Consider the following 18,115-nt stretch of genomic DNA (forward strand, 5'->3'; position numbering starts at 1 on the left):
TCTTCATTAATTTTTCCGAAATTTGAATGCAAATGTTCAGTAATAAGAAAAGCATTAAAATTACCCATGGTGGAATCCATGATTGGCTGTTTTAGAATTAGTGTATCTCCGCATTAGTGTTACACATGGTAGACAAGGTAAAATTTATAATATCTGATTCTATTATACATGAGTTTTTTTTTTCTGCAGATATGGGAACATGTACCAGAAGCAAAACAAAATTGAAACTGGATTTGCCCTGTCTGCCATGAAATTTGCTACTGCAATTAAATATATGAAGACAACAAGAGAGTTGATGAATTTAAAGGTGAGAAATGGAAGCAAACAAATTTCTAGAGAACAAACATGGTGCTAGCGATATGGCATCAGCAAGTAGGCAATACCAAAATGTCCAATATATTAGTTTTTCATCAGCACAAATTCAAGGCTCACATTTTGTTGCCGGTTTAGCAAAATTGTTAAAATATTGCAAAATGATCTTGCAAAACTTGGGTTCAGTTTAGGTTATCATTTGGTAATTTTACAATGCAGTAACATGTAGGACATGGCTTTAATGATTGAGTGAATTTATTTGATCTAATGCATTATGCACAATGTTCTCCAAATAACCTTTCTTTAGCTTTGATTGGTTCATTAATTTGAAGGATGATCCACGGGAGGAAATCATTCACAAATAAAAAAAATTGCAGCGGAAGGAAAAAAAGATAACGTTAAATACAATGACAGGACTTAAATGTACCTTATAGACTAGCTACCATATATGTATACATCTATATGTATCTATCTAACAAACTATGTGTCGCGATCTAAATCCGCCCTTATAGGTTTAACATCGTAACCGGTCAGTAATCCGTAGATTACCGAAAGCCTCTTAAACAAAAATCAATTTATTAGGGATATCATTCATTGAGCTGTGCAGACTTATATGGAACAGAAAATTTTTAAACTTTATATACATATATTATACATCGCTCTTACATCATCACATATATACAGATAAGACAAAAAGGGAACTTAGCCCTATTTACTAAATAAACAAAAACTTGTTTAACAAAAAAAAAAAAAAAAAAACAAAAAACAAAAAACTTAAACTTTTATCACATAGCCATGACCACTTGACATATCCGAAACCTCCACGAAAGGCGGAGTCCAGGCAGAAGCTCTAGGCCTGGTTACGCGCCTGATCATCTACATACATAAATAATATAGTGAGCTGGAATCTAGTGAATAACAATTGAGTAAAGGTTTTATGAATAATGTCTAAACAGATTCAGAAATCAGATTTCAGATTAGAAACAGATTCATATACTTATTTAAATTTCATAAACAGTTATACGTGATACATCCATTAGCTAACAAATCAGATTGTTCATAAAGACCTACGTGCAGATCATATAAGCGGTTATGCATAACCAATTCCATGAATGGAACCCATGTGAAACCTTGGTACCAGGTAACCGATATCACATGAACACATGATGCTAAAGATGTCACGAATGCATTTTAAAAACCGGACAATCATTCATGATTTACAAAATAACATTTCAAAAAACAGATCATATTATGTTGTTCAGAAAATACTTAAATTCAAATATAGCTTTATAGAGTTGTTACTCATAGATAGTTCCAGAAGTAGATCAGACAGATTAGACAGATCAGATAGACGTTAGCATGTAAACTACACAAACACATAACATATACACATTGAAACACAATATCACTTCCTTGATCCAAAGTTCTACTTATTCTTTTTTTATTCAAATGAATCAAGTCCTCATTTCATATATTATTTCATTATTAAATTCTTCTTTTCCAAACGTATCGATTTTCTACTTGGCTTCGTAATCAATTACTACTAAATCAATGACTTATTTCTTAGCCAACTAATTTATGTTGATTGTTAGCTTATTAATCTTCATTGAGTCATAATTCTTGCTTAGAAATGTTTGGAAGAAGATGAGATGAAAATATGAATAAAGTGTGATTTTTCAAAACATGTTGAAAATAGCCTGACCGCTTGAGTTACCACTTGGTCGCTCGAGCAGACTGTATTGTTTGTAAAAATACTAGAAGCTCGTAATGTTCGCTTGAGCCACCAATTGGTTGCTCGAGCGGTTTGTAAATTTTCTGAGTTTCAAAACTGTAGTTTGAGCTTCCAAACTTCATTTCAAATTTAGATTCATGCATAACTCATTTTAAATATGTAATCTCATTAATAAATATGAACACATGACTAATTTCCAAATCTCAATACAAAAACCTCCTTAATTTGTCTAAATTTAAATTTAATTCATTTCCTTCATATCAAACGCAATTTCAAACTCGTAAGTTCTAAAATATGAATTAAACTTTCAAAATATAATTCCAAAACTTAGGTTTAAACATAGCTTATTTAAAAATATACAAACTCTTAAATAATTAAAAAAACTTGATGAATTTTAAACCATTTATATCAAAACTTCTTTAATATAAAAATTAAGCTCATCCTTCATAGACTCATAATTTTTTCAAAATTTAGTTATTGTTTCGTCAAGACATGGAAATCAATTCTTAGAAATCTTTAATGTATGTACAATTAGAGCATCAAAATTTATAGAATTTGTTCATATATGTAAGAATTAGACTCAAACTCATGTAAGATATTCAAAATCAAATCCAAAATAAATAATTTCCATAACCATGAACATGCGTGTAACCCATTTCACGTTCAAAACCCAATTTTTTCTAATTCCGTGAATATAATTTCAAATCCTTCTCAATCTCAAGTATTATAAGAAGATTCTACGAAATCAAACCAAAAATAATTAATTTCTAAATCAATTTCCAAAACCATGATCCTTGCTCAATTTCCTTCATTATTTTCTTAATTTCCTTCTACTTTCATGAAATTAAACCCATTTACTTCTTGATTTTAGTTGCTAAGTAATTAATCTATAAGGATTGAGTTTGAACTCCTTACCTAAACTCTTGAATTTGGTGAAGCCCTTCAAAATTTCTATAGTCTCTCTTCAATTCTTCACTTTTCCTTTGTTTTCTTAGTTGTTTATCTTGAATTCTTCCTCTCCAGCAAGCTCTTTTCCAGCAACAAAGATGAGGTGAGCTCTTTCTCTCTCTCGGTTTTCTTCTCTTTCTCTTTAGAGTTCTTGGACTCAATGATACACTACACTATTCAATTCATCACATTACACATATTACTCGCATCCCTGTTTTTGACCTCATTACACGTGCACACCTACACTCGTAGGACTTCCAGCACAACACTTTACATGCACAGACCCACAAAATTTTCTTTGCACACCCACACCCAAATACACTCCGAATTCTGAACCATTCCACAATTCAATTTATGATTAAGATTAGCTTAATTAATTAGCCTGTGTTTGGCAAGTGGGTTTGCAGGATTTTTTGGCTATTTTAGCCACAAAAAACAAAATAGGTTATTTTAGCCATAACAAACAAAACATCACATCCAACCCATAATCATTACATTCTTCTCTCACAAAAAAACTCAAAAAAGCTAAAAAGCCAAAAAGTCCTTCCCAAACCAAGCTTTTAAGCCCAGGCTAAAATAGCCAAAAAAGCCAAAAAGCCAAAAAGCCAAAAAGCCAACTCACTTCCCAAACGGAGGCTAAGTAACACTTAGTCTTAATAAAACTTAATTAGTACATAATTAAATTAATTATAACTAATTATAAATCCCGCATAATTTAATCAGTCTAATTTGACTTCCATTAAAGCCCAATTAATTATATTTAAATTTATCAATCTGAATAAGAGTTTTAATCAAACTCCCAAAATGTGCCAAATATCAAATTCAACTCATTTTCATCCTTAATTTTAGTTTCTCAAATCATTAAGGCCTTCAATTTTAGATCAAACTCCAAATTTCTGTCAGTAAGTTACATATTCAATTGAGCACCTCATAAATAAATTTAATTTATAATAATTTTAATTCCCAATTCTCGTAACTTAATTAACTCCCTCAGACCCAATTAATAAAATCTCAATTTTATTAAATTGAATCAAATATTTAATTAAACTTCCGTATGGTATGATATTCGAAATTAAAATAATTCAATTCATCAATTATACTCTCTTGAGCTATTTAGACTTTCAATTTCTAATTCTAAAATAAATCTTCAATAGAATCATATACGAATCAGTTTCCATAATTTTCATAAATCCCATATTAAATTAGAATAATAAACAATTAAAATTAAAATTTCATTAATTAATTAAATGATAATTACTATCCGTGGTGGATCGTCACACTATATAACTGTCTAACCAACCACTCTCTAACTAATCCAGGTATACAATCACATGTGAAGTGGGTAAAAATTAATCAAGTCTTGGTGCTAGGCCCAATGCGATACTCACTCCAAGGTGGAGCTAGGTCGGACCTCAGCCCTATGGCCAACACTTACTCCGAAGCAAGACAATTATAGGAGTTCGGCCCAATGTATGAGCGTCATTCCGAAGTGGGCCGAGCAACACGGTGGACCTCCTGGACGGACAGCCAACCACTTCGAAGTAGGTTGAGTAACATGTTGAACCTCCTGGGCGGACAACCAACCACTCCGAAGTAGGTTGAGTAACATGTTGAACCTCCTGGATGGACAGACAATCACTCCGAAGTGGGCTGAGCAACTTGTTGGACCTCCTGGTTGGACAACCATTCTAGAGTAGGCCAACTCGAAGAAGACCAATTCACTGAAGATCTTTCTCGGGCCCACAAGAGATAAACAACTCTGCTTCTCTCCCTCTGTATGAACAGAACGTGGAGACATGGAGGTGCAGAGAGACAAGGTGCATATATAACAGACCTACATCTGAATGGCAGGCGGAGTGGTCGTCCTTCTCCAATGAGAGATGTCCGCTAATGAGACAAACAAAACAGACCTGCAGCCGGGTGTCAGGCGGAGTGGTCGTCCTCCTCCAATGGGAGACGACCATGAATAAGACACATTGGACAGATGGCAGAAAGAGAAGGACTTGAACGACAAACAACCTTCTCCTATAAAAGGTGAACACTATTCACTCTCAAGGGATCCAAAAAATCCACACACTTAACACATATACACTCTTTGTATTCTTTCCTCTCTCTTTTTCCTCTCCCTGAGTCCCTGACTTTACCATCGGAGGGGTTTCCGACCAAACCCCGGTCGGGCAGCTTCACCGTTTGTTATTCTGTGCAGATCTTCAATTCCCAAAGTCTGCTGTTCATCCACGAAGTTCAACCCTTCTTCATAGTGCGAAAATCACCCCCGCACAACAAGTCTTGGTGCTAGGCCCAATGCGATACTCACTCCAAGGTGGAGTTAGGTTGGACCTCAGCCCTATGGCCAATACTTGCTCCGAAGCATGACAATCATAGGAGTTCGACCCAATGTACGAGCGTCATTCCAAAGTGGGCCAAGCAACATGGTGGACCTCCTGGACGAACAGCCAACCACTTCGAAGTAGGTTGAGTAACATGTTGAACCTCCTGGACGGACAACCAACCACTCCGAAGTAGGTTGAGTAACATGTTGAACCTCCTGGATGGACAGACAACTACTCCAAAGTGGGCTGAGCAACATGTTGGACCTCCTGGTTGGACAACCATTCTAGAGTAGGCCAACTTGAAGAAGACCAATTCACTGAAGATCTTTCTTGGGCCCACAAGAGACAAATAACTCTGCTTCTCTTCCTCTGTATGAACAGAACGTGGAGACATGGAGGTGCAGAGAGACAAGGTGCATATATAACAGACCTGCATCTGAATGGCAGGCGGAGTGGTCGTCCTCCTCCAATGAGAGATGTCCGCTAATGAGACAAACAAAACAGACCTGCACCCGAGTGTCAGGCAGAGTGGTCGTCCTCCTCCAATGGGAGACGACCACGAATAAGACACATTGGACAGATGGCGGAGAGAGAAGGACTTGAACGACAAACAACCTTCTCCTATAAAAGGTGAACACTATTCACTCTCAAGGGATCCAAAAAATCCACACACTTAACACATATACACTCTTTGTATTCTCTCCTCTCTCTTTTTCCTCTCCCTGAGTCCCTGACTTTACCATCGGAGGGGTTTCTGACCAAACCCCGGTCAGGCAGCCTCATCGTTTGTTATTCTGTGCAGATCTTCAATTCCCAAAGCCTGCTGTTCATCCACGAAGTTCAACCCTTCTTCATAGTGCGGAAATCACCCCCGCACAATTGGCGCTGTCTGTGGGAAAACCACTGTTTGCTTCGTGACGACCTCCGGCGATGGGAATCGAAGATACACCCCACTCTGGGCTAGCAGAGAGGACTTCAATGACGGAGAGAACCAAAGATAAGGGTCTGGCATTCCCTCCAGTGCACGATGACCTTATGGACCACGACAATCAGACACCCAATACGGCGGAGCGACGCCGTGCCATTGCCGTTGAGATGTCTCAACGCCTTTTTGTTGAGAAAGACCACCGTGATCGCATCATCGACTCAATGGGTTTGGAGATCACTGAGCTTCGCACCCAATTGATAAAGTTCATGGCGACCCAAGCGGAGCCAAGAAAATCCATTGGTGGACCATCGCAAAGGAGACGTACCCCTTCTCCCCATCCGCCTCGCAAAGAGCACTGCAGTCGTGGTCCTACTGGTAGAGAGCGTAGGCGGCCGATTCCGATACTTAGTGAAGGGGCCAGCAGTAGGACGAATAACCTACAAAAAAATAACCCACAAGAGAATTCTCATAAAAGGCAAAGGACCGTTAGCCGCCTATCTGAAACCTTTCATTGTCGTCGCGACGAGCGACCACACGATTTGAGAAGTAGGCTGAATGATAACAGAGAAGAGGCACGACGGCTATGCAGGGAAGGAGAACGTCGACGTGATAGGGAGGAGGAACGCCGGCTCAATAGGGAAAGAGACCAGTTGGATCGGTCCATACACCAACAAGAGTGTCGTGCTCTAGACCGGTTGGTGTCCACCCCCTTCTCCCCAGAGATAGAAGTTGTAGAACCTCCACGGAAGTATAGCCCGCCGAAATTCATTCTCTATGATAGGAAGACGGACCCTTTGACCCCATCAACCATTATCGCCAGATGATGTCCCTCTAGAACCGCAACGACGCACTCATGTGCAAAGTCTTCCCTTCTAGCCTTGGAGAACTTGGCCTCCGATGGTTTGACAAACTCCCCAATGGCTCGATTTATGACTGGACGTAGCTCTCTGAGGCGTTCTTAGCCCGATTTGTCTCCAACAGCAGAGTCCCAAAGCAGTTAGATACTTTGTTCAATATCCGAAAGGACAGGAAAGAGACCCTACGCCAGTACGCGCGACGGTATTGGGAGGAGTATGGTGACTTGGAGGAAAATGTTTGTAGTGAACAATTGGCCGTGCTATACTTCAAGCAAGGCCTACCCCCTTCGCACAAGCTAAGGCAGTCGTTGACGAAACGACCTGTCCCACTCTGAAGGATTTGAGGGCTCGAATAGAGCAACAAACTCGTGTGGAAGATGACGCTGCTTCGGTACATGTTGCGGCTGCTGAAGAAGAAGTCAGACCGCCTCGACCGCCTAAGATTGAGCATCCAAGGAGGGATGAGCAGCACAAGAACTATGGCCAAAGGAACCGCTCCACAGCAGAAAATGAGGAGGAAAGGGCCAAGTCTTATGAAGGCATCACCACCGTCTTCAAAGAGCCAATATACAGGCTCGTCGAGAAACTTAAAGAGGAAGCCTTCTTTGTTTGGCCGGCTAAGATGCCTGGAGACCCTGCTCGGCGCAATCAGACACTACGTTGCACCTATCATCGAGAGAAGGGACATAAGACGCAAAATTGCAGAGCTCTCAAACAACACTTGGAGGACTTAGTTACGGCAGGACACCTCCAACAATGGATAGACGTTGATAAGACGAGGGAAAAGCAAGGACTAGACCAAGCCCCTCCTGAAGAGAACCATGCCCCGAGGTTGGTCATCAACGTTATCCATGGAATGACTGACCCCGAAAGAGAAAACACAATTCGAGGAGAAATCCAACGAGCCATCCACATTCAACAGGTAATGTCGGTAGGACCTCTTCCTAAAATGTCCAAGACAGAAGCCAGACCTTCTCGGTTTAATGTCGTGTTCACTAAGAAGGACCTAGAGAGAATCCAGTACCCCCACACCGATGCCGTCATCGTTACAGTTGGTGTGGCCAACAAGTTCGATGTGAAGCGAGTTTTGATTGACCAAGGAAGTACCGCAGACATCATGTATTATGAGCTTTTCAAGAAGCTCGGCCTCAGTGAGCAACACCTGCCACCTCCCGTTTAGTTGGCTTTAACTCGCAAACAGAATGGCCGCTCGGCCAAATAACTCTGCCTGCCATAGCTAAGTCCAAGGTGGTCTCTGTTGACTTCTTGGTGGTAAACACCCCATCTCCGTACAATGCCATCCTTGGCTGACCTTGGATTCACCAGATGGAGGCAGTCCCTTCCACCTATCACCAACTCGTTCGCTTTCCAACCAAGTATGGAGTAGAGGAGATTCGCGGAGACCAAGTGGCTGCCAAACACTACTTCATTGCTGCCATGAAAACCAAACAAGTCTGCGACCAAGTGCAGATGGTGGAAGTACCTGACCAGCCAGTTTTGGAAGACGTCGGCAGGGTGCCGACCGAGAAGATGGTAGAAGACCTAGAGACGGTCTTGGTAGAAGAAGGAAACCCAGACAAGTTTTTACTGCTCGGCACTTCCCTCACTGTTGGAGAGAAAGAGCAATTACTGGCTCTACTCTGTAAAAATATCGAAGTGTTTTCCTGGTCAGCCTATGACACTCCTGGGTTGGACCCCAATTATGCTTGTCATCGACTCAACGTCCAATTAGGAGCGCGGCCGCTTGTCCAGAAGAGTAGACGGTCATCCACGCAACACACCGATGCAGTGATCGAAGAGGTTGACAAACTATTAGCCGCTGAAGTCATTCGAGAAGTGCAGTACCTAAAGTGGCTGCCCAACACTGTCGTGGTGAAGAAGAAGAATGGAAAATGGAGAGTCTGCGTTGATTTCACTAGCCTTAACAAAGCTTGCCCCAAGGATAGCTTCTCTCTTCCACGAATAGATCAACTTGTTGACGCAACGGCTGGACATGAGCGCATGAGCTTTCTAGACGCCTACAGTGGCTACCACCAGATCCCCATGTTCGGTCCTGACTAGGAGAAAATGGCTTTCATTAGCCCTAGAGGCACTTACTGCTACAAAGTGATGCCCTTCAGCTTGAAGAACGCTGGTGCGACCTACCAGCAAATGGTCACCAAAATGTTCAAGGACCAGCTCGGTAAAACCATGGAAGCATACATTGATGACATGGTCGTCAAAAGCAAGTTGGCCGAACACCATCTAAGGGACCTTGAGCAAGTGTTTAGAATTTTGAAGACTCACAAGCTTCGACTAAATGCCTCAAAATATGCCTTTGGAGTAGGATCAGGGAAGTTTTTGGGGTATATGGTGACTAGACGGGGCATTGAAGCCAACCCAGACCAAATCAAAGCCCTCCAAGACCTCAAAGCGCCTACAAAGGCTAAGGAACTCCAGAAACTTGCTGGCATGGCTGCAGCACTTAACCGTTTTATTAGTCGGTCCTCTGATCGGATGAAGCCCTTCTTCCAACTTCTAAGGAAGAAAACCAGTTTTGAATGGGGAAGCCAGTGCTCTAAAGCACTAGAAGATTTGAAGAAGTATTTGTCCTCTCCTCCCCTTCTATCTACACCTGTCACCAACGAAGAGCTTTTCCTTTACTTGGCTGTTTCTGATCATGCTGTTAGTGCAGTGCTAATCAGAGAGGATGGAAAGGAGCAAAAACCAGTGTATTATGTTAGCAAGACACTCTTAGATGCCGAAACTAGATACTTGCCATTGGAGAAATTGGCATATGCACTATTAATTGCCTCTAGGAAGCTTGTTCACTACTTTCAAGGACATACCATCAACGTCCTCACTGAATTCCCTCTCAAGTCGGTGTTCAGTCGAGCAGATTTCTCAGGCCGAACAGCAAAGTGGATGGTGGAGCTTGGAGGGTTTGATATCAAGTTCCAACCTCGAACAACAATCAAAGCTCAAGTCTTGGCAGACTTTGTTGCAGAATTCACTCCGGGACCAGTTGTCCCCTCCGAAGGGAGCTCGGCTTTGGTCACTATGACTGCCTAGCATAAAGGGCAATCCCCAGCCGAAGCATGGAAACTTTTTGTTGGAAATGTATGGAAGCTGTTTGTGGATGGCTCTTCTAACCAAAAAGGGTTAGGAGCAAGAGTTGTCCTTATTTCTCCTGAAGGATTCATGTGGGAGCAAGCCATTCGATTGGGCTGGAAAGCTTCTAACAACGAAGCAGAGTATGAAGCTCTACTAGCCGGCTTGCGAAGTGCCGAACACTTCAACACGGAGGAGCTACTCGTCTTTAGTGATTCTCAATTAGTGGTCAACCAACTCTTTGGAGTTTATGAGGCTCGCGATGAGTGGATGGCCACTTATGCAGAACAGGTCAAAAATTTGATCAGAAAGTTCCAAGCCATCAGAGTCGAGAAGATTGGCCGAGAGGGAAATGGTCATGCTGACGCTTTAGCTTGCTTGGGTTCCTCGGTCGACTCCAGAGACGGCCGCAAAATATGGGTGGAATATGTACCCCAACCAAGTATTCAACTAGTCGAAATGGTCCTTTGCACTTACTTGGGCCCGAGTTGGATGGACGCACTCTTGGCCTTCTTGAAGAATGGCACCCTTCCTAAGGACAAAAAAGAAGCGCACAAGACAAGGCATAGAGCCGTGCGGTTTTGGTCTCCCCATTTGGCAAGCTTTACAAGAAGTCCTACATGGGCCCTTATCTACTCTGTGTTCATCCAAGTCTGGTGGAAGATGTGCTTTATGAGATCCATGATGGAATCTGTGGGAGTCACACTGGTCGTCGGTCCCTCGCACACCGAGCCCTAACACATGGGTATTGGTGGCCACGCATGCAAAAGGAGGCCCAACAGTATGTCCGCAAGTGTGACAAGTGCCAAAAGTTTGCTCCTCTCATTCACCAGCCAGCTAAAGCTTTAACCCCCCTCACCAGTCCTTGGCCATTCGCTCAGTGGGGCTTAGACATTATTGGACCATTAGTTCGGGGAACTGGGAATAAAAGGTTCTTCATCGCCGCAACTGACTACTTCACCAAGTAGGTGGAGGTAGAGGCCTTGTGCAAGATCGAAGAAGCAGACACTAAGAGTTTTGTTTGGCGCAATGTTGTGACTCGATTTGGCATTCCCAGAATCCTTCTCTCTGACAACGGTACACAATTTGATGGCAAGATCTTCAGGAGATTTTGCACTGACTTAAAGATAGAGTTCCGAAACTCCACTCCGGCCTACCCACATGGCAATGGCCAAGCTGAAGCGTCTAATAAGACGATCATTGACGGGATAAAAAAGCATCTTGAAAAAGCCAAGGGCAAATGGGTGGAAGAGATACCAAATGTCCTCTGGGCTTACCGAACTACTCCTCGTTGGTCAACTAGTGAGACACCTTACTCTCTTATTTACGGGATGGAAGCAGTCATCCCTTTGGAGGTTGGCCTTCCTATCATCCGTTCTGAGATCTTTGAGCAGGCAGACAATGATGAAGCCATCGCCCAAGCTCTGGACATGGCTGAAGAACGTAGGGAGGGTGCTCTCATTCGATTGGCGGCTTACCAGCAGCAACTCACTAAGAGCTTCAACAAGAATGTGCGTCCAAGGCAATTCCTACCAGGTGACTTGGTACTCAGGGAGGTAATGGATCACAAGAAAGTTCCTAGAGAAGGGAAACTCGGTGCTAACTGGGAGGGGCCCTACAAGGTTACTTCAACACTTGGCAATGGCGCATACCATCTGGCTGACTTATCAGGGAAGGCAATCCCTAGACCATGGAACGTCGCCAACCTAAAGAAGTACTTCCAGTGATGTGATTCTTAAGATGAAGTACTTACAGTAATGGATTTCTCAGAACATGCCTTGATGTAATCAAAAGTTACAAGTATTAATGAATGGAAATTTATTTTACAGTTTGTTCTTATTTATTTGTGTTGTACATTTATGCTCGGTGGAGCACATTAGCCACGGGTCTTAACTCAAGCCAATCTCGGATGCTCAACCCTTTAGTTGGAACGGGGTGCCAAGTGGTATAACTTGGTGGAATTTGTGCCAAGAATCGTTACTTAAAGCACGGTCCATACTCATAATTCGTGCTCGAAGAAGGGCAAAATTACACTCTACGAGGGGTTAAATCAAGCCAAAACTTGACCAAGTCAAGTGGCAGCCAAACAACATGATAAAAAACTTTCACAACTTTTTCTCTACTAAGGCATGAACCATGGTCTAACCAAACAGATGGCCTGCTAGGCCACAGAGCTCATGCTCAGCTGGGGGCATCAAAACCTCAATTTTTTTTAAGGCAAGAAGCCTGATCAGACCGAACATATGGCATGCTAGGCCACAGAGCCTCTGCTCGGCCGGGGCCAAACATTACATACAAGCAAAAATTGAAGATAAGCAGTTCAACAATTGCGAAAATGTAAAAACGAGTGCATTGAAGTGAAACTTCAATTACAAAAATAGTTCGGCCTTACAAAAGAAGAGGTCCAGTCGACCGAACTCCAAGACAAATAAAAAAGTACAAGTTGCGAGTTCAACATTTGGCAAATTTAGAAGGCACTTCATTACAAAAGGGAGCTCGGTTTGTATCATAGCCTATCCAACCGAGCACTAAAACAAAAGTTGAAGATACTTCATTAACTTCCAAGTTTCATTACAAAAGAACTACTAAAGCAGAAGTAAAAGCAAAAACTCGGGGCAACCTAACAACTTACTCCTCGCGTTGCTCCTCCTCGTAGTGTCCATCCTCGCGGTGCTCTTCCTTTGTAGGATTGACAGTCTGCCTAACTAAGGAAGAGCTCGGTAGGAAAGGAGAAAGGCCAAAAGGATCAACATCTGTAGCTCCATCCCCTCGAGGCCTTCTCATTTTAACCCTTACAGCGGTTTTCGAAGGGACTGGGATATCGTCAATATCATAAAGAAGAGAAGCCTCTTCCACCTTAGCAGCGTGCAGAGCCCTAGTCCAACCCTTAGTAAAGATCTTGTCCCTCAGCTTCAAAATCTCCTCCGAATAGGTCTTTTCGGTCTCGTCATAGCCCCTCTGTTCGGCCTCGTCCACCATCCCTTGATAATTAGCCTTTAAAGACTTTAGAGCAGCATCGACATCTGTAGCCCTCTGCTCGGCCATGAACATCAGTGCTTCGGCCTTCTTCTTTGCATCTTCCTTCTCCTTTAGATCCTCTTCGGCCGCCTTCAAGGACATATCAGCATCAGCCAAGATGTTGATTGTCTTAACCTTCTCTTGCTCCTCACGATGCTGCCTTTCATCCATGATGTGCATCCTCTGAATGCACTGCACCAAACCAAAATGTCATATTCTCAACAACCAAATTTAAGTAAATGACAAAGACATAAAAGAAGACTTACTGCGGTTAGCATCTGCACCGAACCCTTGATCAACACGTCGCTTGAAATGTTTTGCTCTGCCATATCCAAAGATAGTAGCAATGTCTTTGATAAGTCAAAGGCCAAGTCGCTTGAGTAGATTGTGCTATCCGATGTAGTGATTGCTCGGCCGTTATGCTCCAAGGGAGGCATCCATTCTTCAACTGAGCCCTGCTCATTAGAACCCCCAGCAACTTCTTTACCTTTGGACCTCCTCCTTTTTGAGGCCCTATTAGCAGGAAGAGCAAGAGTAGCAACAGTAGGAGGAGAAACAACAACATGCTTTTTTCCACCCTTAGATCTCTCAATCGGTGGAGAAGAAACTCGGACCGTCGAAACAGTTAGATGGTCCTCATCATTAGATCCAAAGACTAAGGCATCAAGATTGTGCTTTTGGCGACGAGCCATTTCGCTTGCTAAGTCTGGCGACGGAGAGTAGCCTCTACTGAGTGATCCACTTGATGAATAAACAACAGCGGAAGAGAAAGCTCCGGTGGTATGGCCAACTTGTTCTTCGATTTCAATCTCAAATGAGTCCCTCGAGAAGTTGTTTACTTTGGGTTTCCATTGGATGACATGTCTGTAAGTTCGCACATAGTTAAGCAAATGCGAGGCCGACCGGTCTTCGTACCTTAGTGCAACTTTGATATCCCTCGGATGCTCTTTTTCTAGCCTCCTTTTTAGCTTCTTTGAACCTGCAAGTACGAACAATAACACTTAAAAAAAAAAAAAAATCACAGGCGATAAGCGAATGGATTAAAGGAAGCTAAAATAAAGAATGACCTGGGTGGCCATTCTCTCGTGGAACCCGCTTCGATCGGTCCACCTCCTCGGCCGCAATCTCCCAATTACCTCCGACTTGAAGGAAATCAGAGCAATGCTTGTCATTATCAGGAAGTTTAGTAACGAGTTGGAGGTCCAACGACCGAACTTTGAGATAATAGGTTTTACCGCCTTTATTACAACATAAGGAGTAACAATGAAGGATATCCCAAATACCCAAATCCAAGTCTAAGAGGTTGTTCAAGACCGAGATACCGTTTACCACTCTAAATGTGTTCATTGATATTTGCATTGGTGTAAGTTCAAAATAAGAAAAGAATCGACGCAACAAAGGGTTCAACGGAAACCTAACACCCCCCTCTATGATGGAGGCAATTGAGAAGGGCATTGTGGTGCTCATACACGACCGATCCGCGCCTACCGCCGCCAATGTCAACGTGACATCATTGGGAATGTTATATCTTCGGCAGAACTCATCCATTCCCTCCGGGGTGTCCACTAGGTTCCGAAACTTACCCATGGGAGGTGCGACGTTCCACCAAACAACTACACTAAGGATGACTTGCAAGGTTGGAGGTACAATGACCGACCGAGAAATCGTATGCTAGACAACTCTTCATGTTACACTTAGCCAAAAAAGTAATGGTGAAGGTGGAAAATAAATACATGGATTCTAGAACTTACGGTGTCAAAATCAAGAGGAACTCGATGGCGAGCATCTTCGATGAAGTAATCCCATTGTGGCAACCAAGAGAAAAATTGTGAGTTGCAAAAAAAAAAAAAAATAATAATAATAAAAGATTCAATAAAAAAAAGAGAGCAAAAAAAAAAAAAAAAGAAGATAAATAAATAACAGTGGAGGACTTACAAAACAGTGTCAACAACATGAATCAATAATTTACAGTGGCAAACCCACTGCGAGGAATGGAGTATTTTTGGTGAAAAAGCAGCTTTGGAATAGAGGCACAAGAAACAGTGCTACAAGCCATGGGCGACGAGACAGCGGTGGGTTCATTCCATCGAAAATGCACTGCGCAAGACATCGGAGAAGCCTGGACCAACATGAAATAGAGAAGAGATTGGTCTCTCTAATTTGAAAGTCTAGAGAGAGAAAATGGGAAAACCAAAACGTTGGAGGAAGGTATCAACTTTCTGGAAAGAAATTCAGAATTTATAAGAAGAGTCCCATGGTCAAGCTCTCATATTTTAAAAATTGTTTTAAAGTTCCAACGAAAGAAAGCATGAGAATAAAAACAAAGTCAGAGCTTTGTTCCAAAATGGGTACTGTTGCACCTGGAGTCAAAAAGTGATGCAGCAAGGAAATGGAAAAAATAGGTCTGGAAATTCAAATTTCTAGAGTGAGAAAGTGTTAAATAAGGTGGGTTTGCTTGTCTTCATTTAAAAACTCTGAAAGGGGCTTGCCTTCACGTCATGTTGACAGCCCCCAAACTAGTCAAATGTAGACGCGTGATGGCTCGACAGTCGGAGTAAAGACATTAGTCAGGGCCGAGCTCGAGGTCTGGTGGCAAGGCCAAGATCACGGACAACCGAGCTGCGACGCTCACAGACCGGTCGGCTGAAGCATCTTAGACCGAGCTAAAGGGCACTTGAAATAACGATAAGTGTGAAATTGGCCTAGCTCTAAACTCTTCAGGCAAGCCGAGCACGGCATGTGAGTACCCGAAACTCTATTAAGTAGCTCTACCAAATCAGCAAGCAAACGGATTCTAGAAGTCAAGTTTTCTGGTATAAAGAAGATAAGCAAACCAAGTCATAGATGTGCCGATCAACCGAACGACAATAAAGACGACCGAACAAAAATAAACCAAATAGAAATGGAGGAGGCCGAACGACGCAGAACAAGAATTGGAAGACTGAAATAAAAAGATCGAGTTGGGCAAGTGTGTACGTAAATTAGATAGGAGTTGCTCGCCCCCATCAGGTGTCAGAATTGGCTTGACTTAGCAACAGTCCAACCGAACAAAAAAGATGGCCAAGGAGGAAAAGTGCTTTTGGGTATGAAGAAAGTTTATAACCAAGCAGTACCTGGAGATGGGATCAAGCCAATGAAATAATGGGCCATGCTACAGTTCATTAGACGTAAATAAGGCTAGCCAAACATGACAGATGACCGACCAATGCATGAAGATGAGCAGAAAAAATTGATTTGTTGATTATGTCCAAACCGAAGTGCACGATTGCTCAGCCCACCAACGACCTGCTCGGTTGACCGACATACAAACCAACCAAGCGACGCAGAAAAGGATCTTGAAGACTGAAATAAATGGACAGCTGGGTAGTGGTCATGCCTAAATTAAACAAGAGTTGTTCGGCCCATCAGGTGTCAGAATAGGCCTAACTGAGCAACAATGTCAACCAAACAAGCCTGACCGAGCAGTACCTGAAGGTGATGCCCGAATAGTAAAAAAAAAAAAAGAGAAGCTGCAGGTAAACCAATGAGGCAGACACATGACCGAACAGAAAAGACGGGACAACAATAACAGTTGGCCAGACCCACTTTTGTTTGCATCTAATAACAATAAAGAGCATGGATGGCCTACCGTATGTCCAACTGAGGCCAAACAATTATCTGGTGTTTACATGCAAGAGAGAGCTTAAACGGGGCCTACCAAGCATTCGCTTGGCTTCAACCTAAGAACATCCAGCATGTGATTTGAAGTCCATCAGATTACAAACCTATTCTTATAAGGCATAGCCATGCACCAAAAGTCAAGCAAAGGGCCACTGAACATTCAAGGTAATTGTTTATATAAGTTAATGGTCATGTGCAATGTGCTATAATAAAAATAAATAAATAAATTTGTGTATATATATTTTCAAAAAAAATTTGTGTATACATATGTTTTTAAAAATAAAAAATAAATAAATAAATAAAAATTGTATACATATATTTTTAAAAAAATATAAAAAAATACAAAAAATTTTGTGTATATATATATATTTAAAAAAAAAAAATTTGTGTATATATATATTTTTTTCGAGTCAAGCAACGACGCTCAGCCGATTGAAAAAGCACCAAGCTAGACAATTACAAGGCTAGTGAAGACACATTTAGCTTGGGGGCACAACTGAGCTACGAAACATTGGGTAGACGCAAACGTTGGACCGAACAATAATTTTGAATCTAACTCACGGAGCTCAAATTAAGTTGTAATCAACCAAACTTCGAAGTTTGTGACAGAATTGGCTTCCGCTTCACCAAACGTAAGCGCAAGCCAGGGGGCAAATGAAGTGGGTAAAAATTAATCAAGTCTTGGTGCTAGGCCCAATGCGATACTCACTCCAAGGTGGAGCTAGGTTGGACCTCAGCCCTATGGCCAACACTTGCTGCGAAGCAAGACAATCATAGGAGTTCGGCCCAATGTACGAGCGTCATTTCGAAGTGGGCCGAGCAACACGGTGGACCTCCTGGACGGATAGCCAACCACTCCGAAGTAGGTTGAGTAACATGTTGAACCTCATGGACGGACAGCCAACCATTCCGAAGTAGGTTGAGTAACATGTTGAACCTCCTGGATGGACAGACAACCACTCCGAAGTGGGCTGAGCAACATGTTGGACCTCCTGGTTGGACAACCATTCTAGAGTAGGCCAACTCGAAGAAGACCAATTCACTGAAGATCTTTCTTGGGCCCACAAGAGACAAACAACTCTGCTTCTCTCCCTCTGTATGAACAGAATGTGGAGACATGGAGGTACAGAGAGACAAGGTGCACATATAACAGACCTGCATCTGAATGGCAGGTGGAGTGGTCGTCCTCCTCCAATGAGAGATGTTTGATAATGAGACAAACAAAACAGACCTGCAC

At 42.3% G+C, this 18,115-nt stretch overlaps 1 long non-coding RNA gene across 1 annotated transcript; it reads right to left on the bottom strand.

Annotated features, from left to right (window-relative positions):
- Positions 1 to 921: 921 nt before the first annotated feature.
- LOC145819550 (uncharacterized) lies at positions 922 to 3,176 on the bottom strand. Its single transcript, XR_014360307.1, has 2 exons — positions 2,960 to 3,176; positions 922 to 1,188 (listed from the first exon to the last, which is right to left on the bottom strand). It is a non-coding gene; the product is annotated as an uncharacterized LOC145819550 (long non-coding RNA).
- Positions 3,177 to 18,115: the final 14,939 nt, after the last annotated feature.

Source organism: Camellia sinensis, chromosome 2 (genome assembly GCF_055761805.1).
Source record: "Camellia sinensis isolate YWXY chromosome 2, ASM5576180v1, whole genome shotgun sequence".
Lineage (NCBI taxonomy): Eukaryota > Viridiplantae > Streptophyta > Magnoliopsida > Ericales > Theaceae > Camellia > Camellia sinensis.